Here is an 18,393-nt window from a genome sequence, read left to right as displayed (position 1 = left end):
CCGTCGCAACAATGTGCCTAAGTATGTCATTGTGCACCTTTTGGCTATCGTGATCACACACACACACACACACACACACACACACACACACACACACACACACACACACACACACACACACACACACACACACACACACACACACACACACACACACACACACACACACACACACACACACACACACACACACACACACACACACACACTATAGACACTCCTTTTATCTTCACCTTGGACGCTTCGCAAAGTTAAGCAGAAAAAAAATCAGAAAAAAAGGAAGCATAAAACGAAAACAGCTGAATTCACCTTTATTCTTTAGTTCTGTCTTGCGCTTTTCTTGTTGTTGTGCCCAGTTAAGCGTGACGAGTCTTATTTGCTGATGTATTTTGTGGGTAATAGCAGCAGTGGAGGAGGAGGAGGAGAAGGAGGAGAAGGAGATGAAGTACGTAGTAAGAGGAAAGAAGACCTGGAAAGAATGAAAATGTAAAAAGAGGAAGAGAAAAGAGGACAGGGAGGAGGAGGAGGAGGAGGGAGAATATGAAGAAAGAGGAAAAGAAGAGGAGGATAGTGAGGAAGTAAAAAAGAGAGAGAGAAAGAGGAGGGTAAAATGGACGGGAAGACAAGGACAAAGAGATGGAGACACGAGATAAGGAAAATGAAGTAGACAAGAATGAGTTGAAGGAGAAGGAGTAAGAGGAGATTGACCAGAAGACTACAATGTATATGAATGAATGAGTGAGACATAATCCACTGCGGCGACTCCTAATAAGAGCACCCGAAGAAAAAAAAAAAATCATGAATGAGAGAGTCTTCATGTATCATCACTGTACGCTCCTGACCTGCCCTAAGGACCCTTCTGCTGTAGTACTTAAAGGTTTTTTGCTAGATATACTGGATGAGGAGCTACAGTCTTTGTATCGACAGCTTAATTAACCGTTTCACTGCGGTATGCAACTATTCACAACACTAAAAGTAATGTGTGTTATCTATATAAACATCTACAAAAAGAATGGGATTAAAAAGAAACAGATTTTACAATTTCTGACCAGTATAATCTCTGGGGGTGGCTATAGAACAAGAAAAAAAAAACATGTCTTAGTAGTTAGTGATCAGGGAAAGATGTGCCACAGAGCAGTGAAAGGGTTAAAGGTTCTTCTGGTTTTGCTTCGTGTTTTATTTTATCGCTTGTGTTCTTTTGTTTTCTCTTTCTTCCATATTTCATGTAGTGCTTCTTTATGTTGTTCAGATTCTTGTTCCTGGGTCGTGAACTGTTGTATACGATCCTGTCGCTACGTTTTGTAGTTAATGCAGTTTTTATTTATTTATCTATTTATTTTTTTATTTTTTTTATTTTTATCTTTGTGTTTATTTATCTATTTAATTAATTATTTATTTATTTGTTTATTTATTTATTTATTTATTTGTTTATTTATTTGTTTATTTATTTTGTATAAGAGGGGCACTGGCCAAGGACTACAAAAGGCCACCAGAGAAAAAGGAAGATCCACTGAGAAATAAAAAAAAAAAAATTGCCCTCTGAGAAAAAAAAAAAAAAGGCCCACCCAAACAGCCCATTAAGGACTTCAAGGTCTGTCGCTGTTTGATCTTCATTTGTATATTTCTCTGTATATTTAAGTCTTCTCTCACTCTTGCTTCACATTTCATACCAACCTCCCTCCTGTTCCCTCGGTGATGTTTCTTTGTATCTATAAGTCTTTTCTCACTCTTGCACCATCACGTCATATCCACCTCCATCCCGTTTTCTTGGTGATGTTCCTTGGTATATATGTAAGTGATCTCTCTCTCTCTCTTGCTTCATCTCATCTCGTCTCATCTCATCTCAGCCACTTCCCTGTTCGTGAGTTATGTGGGACGTATCTCAGTGGACTCTCATTGAAACACTGGAACTCTGCCTCGCTCTGTTTCCTTTCACTTCTTCCGAATACAAGAACATCAAGGAGTGCCAGGAGGGTATGAAGCGCAGCTGAAGTGAACTGTACAACTCTACATTATCCTGTTTCTTCTACCTTTTGATCACTACTTCAAGAGGATCAAAGAGTATTAGGAGAATCAAGCCACTTTCCTGAACTCAATTGGCCAACGTGATAGGAACCTTTTTTCTCGGCAACTGTTAAGGAAGTAGCAATGAGGCAGATTTTTTTTTTTTTTAAGGTATGTTTCGAAGGTTCTATGTAGTCTCTATAAGTCGAGGGCTTTAATTATGGTGGTGAGGGGGAGTAACAGTCTCCGGGACTTTCTTCCTTATGTACAAGACGTGCAGAGATACGAAGGGACTAGAGAAACTCATGACTACGAGAATGAAGTCGTACATCTCTATTGCACATTAAAAGAAGAGAAAAAAAAGTACCTCGCACAGATAAGATGATTTAATTCCTGTCTTCTGATGCGTTCTCTTGAGATCAAAGCCACGATGCAAGAATTAATAGCAGAGAGAGAGAGAGAGAGAGAGAGAGAGAGAGAGAGAGAGAGAGAGAGAGAGAGAGAGAGAGAGAGAGAGAGAGAGAGAAACTTGCATCCAGGACATTGACTTTTAATTATACTCTCAAAAAAGTAAATAAATGAGATCTGGTCACAGTGGTGGTCGTGGTAACAGTGGTGGTCAGAGGTGCGGCCCAGGTGAGACTACTGCTACTCTCACCTTCTCGTCGTCCTCCTCCTTCATCTATTTTTACCACCATCTCTCTTCTCCCTCTCTTTGCTGCCTTCCTTCCTCCCTTACCTTCTTCCATCTTTTCATTATTTTTTCTCTCATCCTCTCACCTTCCTTCACCGAGGCTGTTTTCTGTCTCTCTTCCTTACTTTTTCTCTTCTTTTATTTCTCTCTCTCTCTCTCTCTCTCTCTCTCTCTCTCTCTCTCTCTCTCTCTCTCTCTCTCTCTCTCTCTCTCTCTCTCTCTCTCTCTCTCTCTCTTCCTTTCCTCCATCCTTTCATTAATCCCTACTTTTCGTCCCTCCTTCCCTTCCCTCCCCTTCCCTTTCCCTGTAATATTTCCTTCCTCATTCTCTCTCTTTTCTTGACTTCCTCCAGAGAAATAGAGAGACAAATAGAAAAACAGACAAATACAGAGACACAGACAGACAAAAAAGATAGAGACAAAAATACAGATAGAGACAGGTGAACAAACAGATACAGGGAGGCAAACAGACGAAAAAAAAAAAAAAGAAAAAGAAAAAGAAACCGATATCGAGTGACTAACAGACGAACAAACACATTCAGAAACAGACAAACACAGACAGATGGAGAGATAGCACGGTGAGGGATAGAAAGGGGAAATGCAGCTGACGGGTGTGAGGAGAGGGAGGGGATGGATGGAGGGAGGGGGGCGATGCAGTAGACGTGGTGTGTGTGAAGGGGGCGGGGGGGGGAAAGAGGGAGGGGGGAGGGTGATGCAGTGCCGCGGGGTTGGAATTATAACAATTTAGTATCATTTTTGGCTCGTGCGCCGCGTGTAAGTGACTCGTTTGGAGACATGAACGCTTCTTTACCTCGAGTCTCCCGTCGTGCTGAGGATTGCCGGGGAGACGGATTGCTGCAGGTGGAAAGGCTGGTGCTTGTAACGTCGTCTATCTGCCACACACACATAAACACACACACACACACACACACACACACACACACACACACACACACACACACACACACACACACACACACACACACACACACACACACACACACACACACACACACACACACACACACACACACACACACACACACACAGAGAGAGAGAGAGAGAGAGGGTTCAGTAGCATCATTAAAAACATCACAGACTCAGATTACTCATATTCCTCACTAATATCCCGAAGGACTCCACTTACCCTCCTCTCTCTCGCCTCTCCTCCTCTACCTTGCTTCTCCTCCTCTCACATGATTAGGCTAATTCCCCTGACACTCACATCCTCACTACACGAATTATTCCTTTACTTTACTTTAGGAATTGGTAGGAAAGTGGGTGAGGAGGAGCCTTCGTCTTTATTATCCCATTCTTTACCTTTAGATCAGTGTAGATTATCACGGGCAGTTTAGGAAGTGCTGGTAGTGTTTGTCATTTCATTGTGTTCCTTTGTGTTCCCTTTTGAGTGCAGGTGTTCCTCCGTCAGACAGGTGTTCTTCCGTCAGACAGGTATTCCTCCGTCAGACGTGTTCATGTGTTTCTCTGTCAGCCGGGTGTTCTTTCGTTAGATAGGTGTACAAGTGTTCCTCCGTCAGACAGGTGTTCAGGTATTCCTCCATCAGGCAGGTGCTCCTTCGTCAGACAGGTGTTCAGGTGTTCCTTAGTCAGGTTCGTCCGTCAGGTGCTTCGGCGTGCTTCCTCACTTTAGCTCCCTGGCGTGTTAACAAGCCTTCAATTAGCGTCCCTAAAACACGATTTGTTACTTATGTGGAGCGAGTTTGTGTGGGATTGCATTTGCTTTAATTGTGATTTATTCTCGCGTGTTTGTCTTCCTGGCTCGTTTAATAGATACCTTTAGTCTGGTGCTTTTTCTTATTTATTTTTCTTAAGCCTTAATTTGGCGCTAAAGATTTTTTTTTTCCTTCTTGTTAATAAGGTTATCGCCAATAAGTGAGTCTTGTTTAAGCTTATTAATTTTTATCTCGTGTTGGTACTTTTGCATGCCTTGCTCAGTTCATTTGGAGCATATTTTCATTTTTTTTATGTGCATTCCTCTGAAATTTATCATTTATTTTCTATTTTTTTTATTTTGTTTTTGCTGTTTTGGTTTTCGATTGCAAGAGCTGATTAATTTTTTTTTTTCTCTCTCTGTTCCGTGAAAGTTGAAAGCTGCAGCCGCTGTGTGATGTGTGTGTGTGTGTGTGTGTGTGTGTGTGTGTGTGTATGTGTCGTGTTGTGCATTGATGGTTGGTGTTGTGCATGAATAGCTGGTATTGGCTCGAGAATGTGGAGTGTGTATGGTGTTGGTTGCACGTGTAGTGTTGTGCAGAGTGTGTGGGGCTGATTGGAGAGTGTGGTGTTAGCTGGAGTGTGTAGTGCTGTGCATGAGTGACAGGTGTTAAGCAGAGTGTGCGGTGTTGCCTCAAGAATGTGGTGTTGGCTGAAGTGTGCTGCAGTGAGTGGTGTTGGCTGGAGTGTGTGGTGTAGTGCATGAGTGGGTGATGTTAGACCGAGTGTGTGGTGTTGGGTGTCGGGCTGTGATGGATGACTCGTCGGGTTCCACTTGGTTGCTTCCCGACAACCTGAGGAGCAAGATCTTGGAGGAATAGCGCCCCACCACTATCCGTCTTCTCCCCCTCACCGACCAATTGTCCCGGACCAGGAAGATGAAAGGAAGGATGACAAACGGAGTGCGCCTCGCTATTCTTCCTTTCCTCCTCCCTACCACTCGCTCCTCGCTCATCAAGTTAACCCTGACCTTGTGTGTATTGGAGTGGCGCGCGCTGCTGCTTCTAAATGCATTGCTTCTAAGATTCTTAAACGCTTTGTTCCCTCATCACTGTTTTTTCTGAGGCTACAGAGATGATTAGTCAGATCTCCAGTGGGTGTTTTCTTCTATTGACAGTGTAAAATCCTTGTTAAACGATCGCTGGAATCATGAAAATACACTAAATAATTTCTCTCCGATGTGCAGCAATTCAGAATAATAGGAAAATTGTACTGAATCTTTACAATACCCCATCCGAAAAAAAAGAAGAAAAGATTAAAAGAATAGATTTTACAGTTTTTAGCCGATTTAATGTTTCGAGGTGGCTTTAGAACAAAAGAAATGTTTTAGAGTAGCTTGTAATTAAGAAAATACGTGGCCGATGGTACTGTAATTACCACTGCACCTTGTTGTCGAGCTAAGACGAGGAAAACTTTCTTTTTTTCTTTCTTTAGTTCCTTCACTGCGGTATGCAACAATTTACACCACTAAAAACAATGAACATAATATTCTAAAGCATCTACAAGAAAGAGATAAAAAAAAGATTTTGCAGTGTCTAGCCAGTATAATGTTTAGAGTTGGCTGTAGGACAAGAAAAAAAATCTCAGTGAGCATGGTATGTAAGGAAAGATGTGCCAAATAGCGAATGCGAACCCAAGAGATATCGGTTCATGACGATGTTACTTGGAAGGTTAAGGATGTATATGTATGAGAAGCGAGAAAAGTCAACAGGATATCTATTTTATTCGTCTGTCCCATTGTAAATTTTTTAACGTCCTTTGATCCCAGTATTTCTCAACGCTACACTCGTCCTTGCTCGTCTTTGCTTGGCTGCCCCTCATTGTCATAGTGCCGGAGGAACTGTAGAATAAAGGGAAAATGTATGCAAAAGTCGCCTCCTGTTGCCCGAAGAACTACAAAAATAAGGAAGGAAGAAATTATCTAGCAGTTAACTGCTAGTCCTGGAAGGTATGTAAGAGTCAAAAAAAGAAAAATACTTATCACTAAATCGTTTGGAGTATCATAACGACAGAAAAAAAAAAAAATTGTAAGGTGAATGTTGCTGCCGGAAGACCTGAAGGTAAAATTTTTAAAAGGGAGTAACAAAACCAAAAGTCGCTTGCTGATACTGGAAAAAAAAAGAGGAAAAAGAGAGAAAAATGTGTCCAAAACTTGGTGCTAGAAAAACGACACGCAAAAAAGAAAGTGAAAAGGAAAACCCCCAAAAGCCGCGTGTTGGCGCGGGAAGAACTGCTAAAAACACGGGGAAAAGCACATTTAGAAGTCAATCAAGCTGCTGACAAGCCTCCATCATCCCCTGATTGATGCGTCACACAGCAACCATCACCACCACCACTCAACACCGTCACCAACACCACCACCACCACCAACACCTGCGGCAGACTTTCACGAGGCGACGTTTCCACTGTGAAGGTGTCGAACCGTGAAGCTTCCTGGGACGACGCAACGAGAGTCTTTCCTTTATTCCAAGCCGCCCGCTGGTAGAAGTAGTATTAGTAGCAGCAGCAGCAGCAGTAGTAGTAGTAGTAGTAGTAGTAGTAGTAGTAGTAGTAGTAGTAGTAGTAGTAGTAGGGAGTAGGGACCTGATGCTGATGAATGGACGGAAGGAAGGAAAGGAAAGAAGGGAGAAAAGCAAGTCATGAAGGAGGGAAACGGAAGGGAAGGGAAGAAAAGGAAGGAACGACAATATAAGGCAGTGAACCATTAGATCGCTCTCCTTTCCTCTGCCTCTCCCTCCTTCCTTCCCTTCCTCTCTCCCTCAGGCGCAGCGTTAATTGTGGCAGAAAGGAGAGAAAATGTGCGGTGTGGTGGTGGTGGATTGTGGGCTGTACGTTTTCTTTTTTATTGCAGGAAGGAAGAAAACGGAGCTGATGTTTCTCCCCGCTTCAGAGAGAGAGAGAGAGAGAGAGAGAGAGAGAGAGAGAGAGAGAGAGAGAGAGAGAGAGAGAGGGGGGGGGGATGCATACATAATTACAGTCATTAACTACTTGCTCGATGAGTAAAATTTGGCTGGAAATTCTTCGCGTGGGTCGCCGCAAAAACAAACACGCGCACTCGATTCGGCGCTCCTTAAAAAGACCGTAATTACTGCTCGTTTATTACTCATTTTTCCCTCTTCTTATTTTTCTGTTCTCCTTCTTCTCCTCCTCCTCCTCCTCCTCCTCCTCCTCCTCCTCCTCCTCCTCTGCAAGTCTTTTAGCGAGAAGGAAAAATAACCATCTTGTCCCCTCAGCCAGCCACCACTGCTCTCACCACCACCACCACCACCACCTCTACCGTTGCTACCACTACTACTACTACTACCACCACCATTGTAACTGCGCCATCACCTCTACCGCAACGACCACCACACACGACCACCAACATTTTTATCATCCTTACTGTCACCACCGCTACAACCATTAGTACTACCATTAGCAAGACTACACACACGACCGCCTTCATTTGTATCGCTCGTCCTGTACTACCTCGAGACACCTTGAGCGCTACCATACACTACCACTGCTACCGTTACCATCATTAAGGACGTTATTATTATCATGTGTATTGTCATTTCCACCTGTAGCTCTCCTATCCACCTAGACTTCCACCTGTCACCCTTTTCCTGTCCCATATCCAACAACTTTATTATTATCCACTGCCCTCTCTAACAGCTGCCTTGAAACCACATGTCTCGCCACAATGTTGATACAAATGTTGATCTTTCGTCTTCATAAGAGCACCAGATGACTGTTCCTTGGTCTTCCTTTTACTCTTTACTCCAGTTCTTCCACGGGAGAATTAAATATTTTAGTGTATCTTTCTGTTTCTTGTTCTTTTTTTTCTCAACTCTAATTCTTCCACACACACACACACACACACACACACACACACACACACACACACACACACACACACACACACACAAAAAAAAAAAAAAAAAAAAAAAAAAAGATAGATACTACTATATCTTTCTCTTCCCTGTTCTTTCTTGTGCTCTTAACTGCAGTTCTACTACACACAAAAAAAAAAGTAAATCAATTCTCTACCATGTTATTTACTCGATATAGATAAAAAGCACTTCCTCTACACAAATGTTTACTTAAATTCAACACCACCACCACCTAACCTTTCTTGTTTTTTTTCTGTGTACTATCTACTCCAAACATTAAATAGCTTACTATATCTTCCTCTGTGCTCGATATGGATAAAAAATACTTGATGCATCCTAATATTTACTTCAATTCAACAACACCATCAACTTCGCAACCTCACCACAGCTCCTCCCGCTGTCTCCCGCCGCCTCCCGCCTCGCCAGGGACACGAATGTTTAATTAAGCAAGCCCGAAAAAAAGTAAGGATAATTTTTGCATCCTCCACCTGTCGGGATATTATTGATCGTGCCTGAAGGAGCTGTGGAGGCGCGTCCTGCATAATTGTGGCGTTTGCATGTCCGTGTGTGTGTGTGTGTGTGTGTGTGTGTGTGTGTGTGTGTGTGTGTGTGTGTGTGTGTGTGTGTGTGTGTGTGTGATGGTAATATGCACTGACCTTGAGGGAAATTTTGGTGTTGGTAAGAATTATGATGAGATGTCAATGTCCTCTAGTGCGTTTGTAAAGATCGCTATACTAGTTTTCTTTTTTCTTTTTTTTTTTTTCCTAGATTTGTTACCACTGTTCTCCACTCATTCACTCATTCTCCTCGTAAATTTTTTTTGGGGTGTTCTATTTTTTGGGCAGTTCTCTTTATTGGGGAGTGGTGTGTCTGTCGGTCTTCTTTTTTTTTTTAGTTTTCTTTTTTTTTTCTTCTTTTTTTTTGCCGTCTTTTTTTGTTGCCTTTGTCCATAATCTTTCTTACATTAAAAATAACACTCACTCACTCGCTTCTTTACTCACTCACTCACTCACTCACTCACTCACTCACTCACTCATTCATTTACTCACTCATTCCTCATCCACGAGTCGTTCTTAACTCCATCACTGCTAGACAATTCTCCCTCTAATCATGTACAACTTTTCATACTCCAGCGTTTTGTACTGCAGTCACTTCAAGAATATGTAACCTTGAAAATAGAAACTTAACCTTTTATTTACTCTTTCCATACAAACATTATTATTATTATTATCATTATTATTATTATTATTATTATTATTATTATCTTTCTTTTTTCTTTCTTTCTTTCTTTCTTTCTTATTAATTAATTAGTTTATTTATTTATTTGTTTATTTATTTATTTGTTTGTTTGTTTGTTTATTTATGTATTTATTTATTTGTTTGTTTATTTATTTATTTCACACTACTTTAAATACTAACAAAGATCAACCATAGCAGTAAAACAATCAAACTCGTAGCACATGAAAGGAACAGAAAATAGAGTCCACTGCTTAAAATTTCCAAGCCGCTTAGCTAAGGTGTACTGGTTGTAGGAGGCGGCGCTCGTGTCTGAGGCGGCGGTGGGCGTGGAGGAACGTTTAAGAAGAAAGCGGAGTCTGAGTGTGTTACTTCCCCACTCGTGACTGTCACACACCGAGGGACGCACACCGCTTACCGCCTGCTTACTTGATTGCTTGTATGAGGAAGGAATGCACACCCTGGCGGAAAAAAAATAGGAATGACAAAAGAAATAATGATTGATATATAGATAGATGTACTACTTAATATCATCAGTTAAGGAAATGTTCGATTAAGTGAATTATTTATTTATTTTTTTCAGCAGATTGATATGAAAAAAATAGTAGCATAAATAATAACGAGAGATGAAATAAGAAAATGGTTAAATGTTCATACATTTGATCAATAGTTAGGGGAAAGATAGATGAATAAATGCAAATAGACAAATATAAATGGTAACGAGACATAAGGAAATATTGAAGTAGAGTAATGCTTAATAAAATAAAAATTAATGGAGGTTTTCGCAGTGTGTGGATGAATTTTCCAGATTTGTGAGCGAAAAAAATAAATAAATAAAAAGAGAGAAGAAAGAAAAATTGAACACACAGCACAGTGACATCTGGTGGAAGGAAAGGCAAAAAAAAAAAAAATCAGGAACAAAATAGCGTTGCAAGGCTGATAAGAAACAAAAGAATACGAGACAAAAGAGTCAGAACACAAACACGTTTTCAACACACTCCTGAAAACTGCCTCTCGGTGACAACTGTTTGTGAACAATGAACAGTTTCAATACAAGTTAATTCACACACTAGATTTACGATGCTGATTCTATTAATTTTTTATTTTATTTAGATAATGTATTTTTATTCACACCGCCATCAACACTCTATTTATCAATATATCTGTGTCCATCTGTCTGTCTATCTATCCATCTATCTATCTATCTATCTATCAAACATCATATTTATCATCATATCATCATCAACGCAGTAGCAAACATCACCATCTTTTACTCCAGAGAGAGAGAGAGAGAGAGAGAGAGAGAGAGAGAGAGAGAGAGAGAGAGAGAGAGAGAGAGAGCCTACCTCTCTGACGCAAATATTCACGGCCTAATTGCTGCTTTAATTGCCATGCCAGAGAGGGAGGGAGGGAGAGGAGAGGAGAGGAGAGGAGACAGGAGAGGGGGGGGGGGAAGCATCTGCACCTGACTCTCCATTCTTCTTATTCACTCACATATTTATCCATTGGTTTATTTATTCGTTTTCATTCTTGTATCTTAATTTTCCCCTCTGGCAATAAATTTCACGCACTTTCATTTTGTTAGTGTGTGTGTGTGTGTGTGTGTGTGTGTGTGTGTGTGTGTGTGGTGGGAATGTTAAGTAAATATCTTTTTAACGGTACACGGACCAACGAAATCAATGATATTATATTCTAGGAGGTTGTGTTTCTTCACTCCCAAGGTGTCTGTGTTGATTTCCTAACACTATCCTGTTCTTCCATTAATTCCTCTCCTCTCCCAGAATCCCTTATTAAGCCATTCTCTATTACAGGAAATTCCCAACCTTCATACAGTCACCAGTTGTTGTAATTATACTGAGTGAGTGTTTGTAGAGGTTTTCTACTCTCATCACAGAAAATGTCTTCGTAACTTGATAAAATTCGATCTTGATATTTGGATTAAGTTATAGTTAAAGTGGATGAATAGCTATAGGTGTTTTTTTTTTTTTATGTCTTATTACAAAAAGAGAGAAGTGAATGAATAAATATATCGATAAATAGATAAGTAAAATTAAAATAAAAGGTCATGGTAAACTTCAAATCCTCAGTTCATATTGAGAATAAGATTAAACTGAATGAAACTCATGACGTGACACTGAAGGAGTTAATAGGATGCCTGGTGACGGCACATATACACTTACTCGTACTACACTGTCTAAACATACTAATCTCCAAGAACAATTTCCGCTGCTTGAACAACCTGTTATACTTTTCTTTTGTCTCAACATGCGAAATTGCATTGTTGTTACCTTCGTTATTACCACCACCACCACCACCACCACCACCACCACCACCACCACCACCACCTACCATCATTATCATCATTCATTTAATTTCCCTCGCAACACGTCGTCAACAAGTTTTAGAGGTGACTTTCTGCTTATCTTTCGTCTTTTCTTTGTCAGCTTACTTTCCATTCTTTTCATTTCCCTCGCAACACGTCTACAGATTTCAGAGGTGACATTCTTATATCTTGTCTTTTCTTTCCCAACTTACTTTCTACATCTCCCCCACGCCCCATCTGTCTTCCACGAGTTCCATTTTTCGTGTTTCGCCAGCAAGAAATCGCATGCGTCTTCTGGGCATTTGACGGCGATTAATCAGAGGCACCCGGCGTATCCAACGGACCTTGGAGTGATTTACCGCTGGCGTGAGGCTGGTATTTAGGACGTCAAGCAAGTACCGGTATTGTTTTGGTGAGCAGCATCTTCAGGAGCTCTGCAGAAGGGGAGGGGAGAGGGAGTGTCGTGGGTTGAGGTGTACGTGGTGTTAGACTTGATCTGTAAGTGCCTTTAACTGTCTGCCGTTACGAGTGTTGACTGTGCGTGCCTGTTACGTGGTAGTGGTTATGTTTGTTGAGTGCACGCCCCGCCACTCTTATGTAATGGAATACGAGTACGCGTGACTATAATGAAGGACACGTGACTTTGCCGAGGGGCATTTTATTAATTTGGTTCAGAACACATCGAAATCTATTAGAAGAAAAAAAATATTGGTGATGTTGCTTAGTGAAATTTATTGCAATTTCGTGTAAAAAGTTTTTCGAAAGTGATTTTAAAATGTGTGACTACATTGATTTTTCACCTGAATATAAGTTCGGTTGGTGCTTGCATATAAACTGGTCAACATAAAGAAAACAAAAATAGACATTCACATGGAAAAAAAATCTTGGGAGATCAAATAAATTCTTAGTTGGCCATGAAAATGCACGTTTTCTTTCACACTCACATGCACGCCAAAGAAAATGGTCTTGAGTGGGGAACTATCATGTATGTATTGAAGACATGACCGACACTAAAACTTGGGATGGAATGAAGTAATGAAGAATTGGCAATTTGGTCGCGTACATCACGAGTGATACACCACCAGTGTTGTGGTGTGCAGCAATTACAAGGCGGTGCCACAGATCGCCGAGTATCAAGTCAGTGGTCCACGGACCAGCGTGCCGCCGTCACACAGCGCGGGCCCAGCAGCCGTCGTGTTGCGGAAAGAGCTACGCTGGTGAAGATTAAAGATAATGACAACACTTAATCGTCAGGATGTTGGGGATAACGCACTGCTCGGTGCTGGCGGCGCTGCAGCAGGGTGTCATTTCACTGCAACCCCACGACCCCAGCGGGCGATGACCTTCCTGGGACTACTCCCGCCCAATCCAGGAAGGATGCAGAGGAAGGCCCTCAAGACCTGCTGCCCCGCCCCCGCCAGGATCACTCTCCCATCCTCCGCTACAGCAAGGCGTCACGAGAATATTACTTTGCTGGAAATTATGTTAAAAGTCTTTTTATGTAAGCTGAAATCAAAGACAAATGCCATACTGCCGTACTGCCGTACTACCGGACGATAACGAAGGCGTTAATAATAACAACAGCAACAACAATAATAATAATGATGATGATGATGATGATGATAATAATAATAATAATAATAATAATAATAATAATAATAATAATAATAATAGTTTTCATCATTATCATCATCCTCATAAATTTCTTTTTCTTTTATTTTCTTCTTTCCCCTCCTTCTCCTTCTCCTTCTCCTTCTCCTTCTCCTTCTCCTTCTCCTTCTCCTCCTCCTCCTCCTCCTCCTCCTCCTCCTCCTCCTCCTCCTCCTCCTCCTCCTCCTCCTCCTGTCTGAGTCACAGTCCATCACCAAAGAAAGAACGCAGAAGGAAGCCAGCAGGACAGTGGCCCCGCGGTGCCTCGGCAGGAGCGGGGGCGCCGCAGCAGAGTAACGCCCGCCGCCCGCCGCCGCCGGCCACAGGTAATCGTCCACTTCCGATCATCGCCGCGTGACACACCGGCTGCACTCAGGCCAATTTCCCGCTCCAACTCCGGCCCCCTTCCCCCTTCCCCCTCAGCACTGCCTGCCTCGCTGCCGCTGCCCTCAAGACTGTCCTTCCTTCCCTCTTCTTCCTGTTGTTGTTGTCCCGTTTACTTTTGTTCATTTAAACGTGTGTGTGTGTGTGTGTGTGTGTGTTTCCTTTCATGTTGACTTTCCACCGGATTCACAAACCAGTACAGTGAGAGAACCACAAATATAAGAACAGCTCCCATCTCAAGCCTGGCAAACACACACACTTGCATACACAACAACTCACCACGATCTGTCAGGAGTAATTGGCTTCCCAGCAGCATGCACGCTGCACGGGACTCGAAAAACATCATTACACATTTCGACAAGACAGAGTGAACGACCTTGAGTGAGCAGCAGCGGTGAGTGACCAGACGCGGCGGTGACCTCACGACGCGGGACTGCGGCGGCTGGCTGGACTCGACCTGGCCCAGCTCAAGAAAATGCAAAAGTGAATCAGTGCACGCTCCAGCAGGTTTTGAGTATTCCTCATATTCTTAGCGTGGGTCAGAGAGCACAGTGCGGGAGGGGGAGGAAGAGAGAAAGAAATTGAGAGAGAGAGGAAAGGAGTGTAGTGGTCTGGGTGGATGGAAGGGTGGGTGAGGATCGCTCGCTAACACTCGTCCCCCTCACCCCAAGCTGCGGTGTTCTCGGCGCATTACAGGAACAGGGACTTGTATACTCACCGGCGGGGTCAGCGCACGCCCCAACACTCCGTCGTTTGGGATTTTCTGGTGAGAGGGAAGATTCTTGGTTATGGGCTCTTGTGTTGGCGCATAATGCAAGATTGAGGTTAATTCAAGTTTTTGTTCCGTCTTCATAGATGCCGACTGGGGAAGTTTATGTGTCTGTGATGCTAGCAGAGAGAGAGAGAGAGAGAGAGAGAGAGAGAGAGAGAGAGAGAGAGAGAGCATTTCTGAATATTCTCTCCATATTTTCGAATAAAATAGAATGGCGAATACATTTTTCTATAATTTATTGGAGCTCAGTGATGCGTTTTTGGGAAAATAGATTAGCGGCTGGCACACAGGAAAATCAGATATACGAACAGACGGACATAAATAAATGGGAATAGAGAGACAGACTAACAGAAAAAAGAAAGTGAAAATGTCGAGAGGAAAATTAAAAGCACTGAATTACTGTTTATCCTAAGTATCATGAAACAGTAACCAAATAAAGAAATACTCGCATGAACAATTAACGAACCCTTTCACTGCGATATGCAACAACTCACACCACTAAAAGCAATGCATGGAATCTTCATAACCATCTACAAGAAAGAAGGGGATAACAAAGAAAATATATTGCAATTGCTAGCCAGTACAGTGTTCGAGAGTCACTGTAGAACAAGAAAAAGTGTCTCAGAGTAGTTAGTAAATAAGAAAAGATGTCAAATAACAGTGAAAGGGTTAAAACGTGGCACAACCCGGTGATCTTATTAACTCCACGTCAGAAGCAACAAGCGGTCGTAAATAACAAGCGCGGCAGTTAAGAACACTCAACACTCGGTATTCTCCATCAAGTACTCGTGTATTTCACAACCCGCCAAACCAGGAAGCGAATCACGTGCAGTTGAATAGCAGAGTTTTCCTGTACTTTGCTCGACGCTTGTGGGCTGCGGGTTTGCATATATGGAGTCCAGAAAGCTGCTAATATCGTGACCCACCTGCAAACACAGATAAAAGTAACATAAAACTAGCACTCCTAGTTACAATTTCACTAAGACGACACTTCAGAATGTAGAATTTTCCGGCACGTTGCTCGACGCTTGTAGGCTGAGGACTTGTATATATGGAGACCAGAAAGTTGCTGATATGAATCTGAAACCAACTTGAAAACATAGGTAAGAGGTTATGGGCTGTGAGGACTTGCATATATAGACGCCAGAAAGTTGCTGATATCAGGAGTGTCAAACCTAAACACAGGTGACGCATAAAATAAATACTCATATTTATAATTTCACTAAGACGACACTTCAAAATACAGAGTTGTTCGAAGTTTGTGGGCTGTGAAAACTTGCATATATAGACAACAGAAAGTTGCTCAAAGAGTCTCAAACCTAAACACAGATAAGACAACGCATAAAACATTCATACCTATAACTCCCCCAAGACACTTCAGAATGCTTGAGTTTATGTAGCGGGAAGATAAGATTATAAAAAAAAAAAAAAAAACAGTCTTTTTACTTCACAGCTGTCCAGGTGTTGAAGGTACCGCCAGGTGAGCTCTAGTTGACGGTCACCCACACCCGTGACACGAGGGGCGGCCCGCGACAATCACGCAGGGTCGGTAGGGGCGACGCGCCGTTGAGTGTAGCACCAGCAGGGACCTTTATCGCAGGAACCATGACTGACTCGCTCATCTGATAACCCTCCGCCTTCTTCCTGCCCGAACCCTTTACGACACGATATAAATTCCTTGTTTAGGACCGTCTTCTTTTCTACCTACATGTGTGTGTGTGTGTGTGTGTGTGTGTGTGTTAGGAAAGAAGAAAGAAAAGCAAGAGAGAGAGGGAGAAAGATGAAAAGGAATATAGCGTTTGCTTCCGTGTGAGTGAGTGAGTGTGTGTGTGCGTGTGTGTGTGTGCGTGTGTTAGGAAAGAAGAAAGAAAAAGGAAGAGAGAGGAAGAGAGATTAAAAGGGATATAGCGTTTGCTTATGTGTGAGTGAGTTTGTGTGTGTGTGTGTGTGTGTGTGTGTGTGTGTGTGTGTGTGTGTATGTGTGTGTGTGTCCTGAGAACCACCCCGCACACCAGAACGTGGGATCGAACCCGTGTAATCGCCCTCTTCTTTACCACACGACTACACGACTTCTGGGAGCAGGTCATCAGAGGTCAGGGTCAACGGAAGTCGGGTCACTGAAAGCCAACCAATCTGAAAAACAAAAGAAAAAAAAAAGTTGAAAAGTTGAAATATTTTGCGAGAATGCCACTTTTACTTTTCATTCTTCATTTAATTCTGCATTTTGTTACGTGTATTTTTTTTCTTTTTCAACCAGACACATGAAAAAAAAAAAAGAAAGAGAAGTAGAGCATATTTCACTGCAGTAGTAAATATATCAAAAAGAAAAGAAAAGAAAAGAAAGAAAAAAAAGGAAAATTTCTTTGTCCTATATCGCTTAACAAACCATTACCTGAAAATAAACTCGTGTAGAAAACTGTATGACGTATTCAGGAAGTCTTGAGCTTGTTTGTTCCTTGCAGGTCTTGAGTGGAAGGAAAACAGAGATCTGCTTGCTAATCTGCCCCTTACCAGACCCTGCCACTATATCACTTTCATGGTCTGTTGTTTAGATTTCGCAGACTATTTTCTCCTTACATCAGTGATGAACGACCAGCAGACTGTGCTCTTTATCTTTTCTTTTTCTTTTTTTCTTTTTTGCTGTATTTTCATATGAAGAGCTAAAACACTGCACGGTATAATCTATTTAGTTTACTGTACTCACAAAATTTTATTCATGCTTTTCCCCCTTTTTTTTTCTTTTCGTTTTAGTGTACCAACTGTTCTTTTGTAGTTTTCGTATTTTTTTTATGTTCTTATGTTCTTACGTTGGTCCTGTGTTATTAAGTGTCCTCGTGGAAACAAACTTTACACACTTCACATTAAGGCAAAGACTGCTGGCCTTGTACTCCTGCTTCAAACTAGCGTTATAACTCCTCTATGTTAAAGTAAACAAAAACTAAAACTTAACGACATGATTTCCACGTAATCGTATAAGTAAGAACAACCATTTTCGTAACAAACACCATTTTTTAACTCATTCGGAAATGCCAAAGCGGTGATGAAATTAAGTGTTCACACATCAGTTTCCGAAGGTGCTATTAAGTTTCCTCTTGACAACTGTGGGAAGTGATGAGATTGTAAAATTGTGCCACTTATAACACTACCAGATGCCCTCCAGTTAGTCATTAGACGAGATGAAATGGAAGAGCAGGAGGGAGGAATAGAGATAATATTATATGCTTTTATCATTACACTGAAAGAAGGGAAATTTCAGACACCAGTAACATTCTACAGTAAATTGAAGAACTGAGGCATTGCTCTGTGTAGAAAACTGAGTCATTACTTTATTGTTTCATCATATTAATTTAATCTCTTACTTTTCAGAGAGAGAGAGAGAGAGAGAGAGAGAGAGAGAGAGAGAGAGAGAGAGATTTTCTTGTATTATGCAAGATGAGCTCTGACGAGGGCAATAAAACTAATAGAAAAATAGGCCCTCAGATTATACCAGTCTCTAAAGAAAACGCTTAAAAAAACAAGGCCAAATTATATTGAGAAATGCCTTGATTTGTTGTTGTCGTCGTTGTTGTTGTGGTTATTGTTGATGTTGTGGTTGTTGTTGCGGTTGTGGTTGTTGTTATTGTTGTTCATGGCAGTGGTGGTGGTGGTGTTGCTGGTGTCGGTAGTGTTTAGATTTCTTGAAAGGCTACGAACTGTTGGCTGTAACCAGTACACCGCTATGGCGCTT

At 41.8% G+C, this 18,393-nt stretch overlaps 1 protein-coding gene across 3 annotated transcripts in view; it reads left to right on the top strand.

Annotated features, from left to right (window-relative positions):
• The window catches only part of LOC135102067 (uncharacterized), a 115,094-nt gene that overhangs the window by 64,156 nt on the left and 32,545 nt on the right, over nt 1-18,393 (top strand). The gene's annotated exons all lie outside the window — the stretch shown is intronic.

Source organism: Scylla paramamosain, chromosome 7 (assembly GCF_035594125.1).
Source record: "Scylla paramamosain isolate STU-SP2022 chromosome 7, ASM3559412v1, whole genome shotgun sequence".
Classification (NCBI taxonomy): domain Eukaryota; kingdom Metazoa; phylum Arthropoda; class Malacostraca; order Decapoda; family Portunidae; genus Scylla; species Scylla paramamosain.
This window is presented reverse-complemented; position numbering and strand designations above follow the sequence as displayed.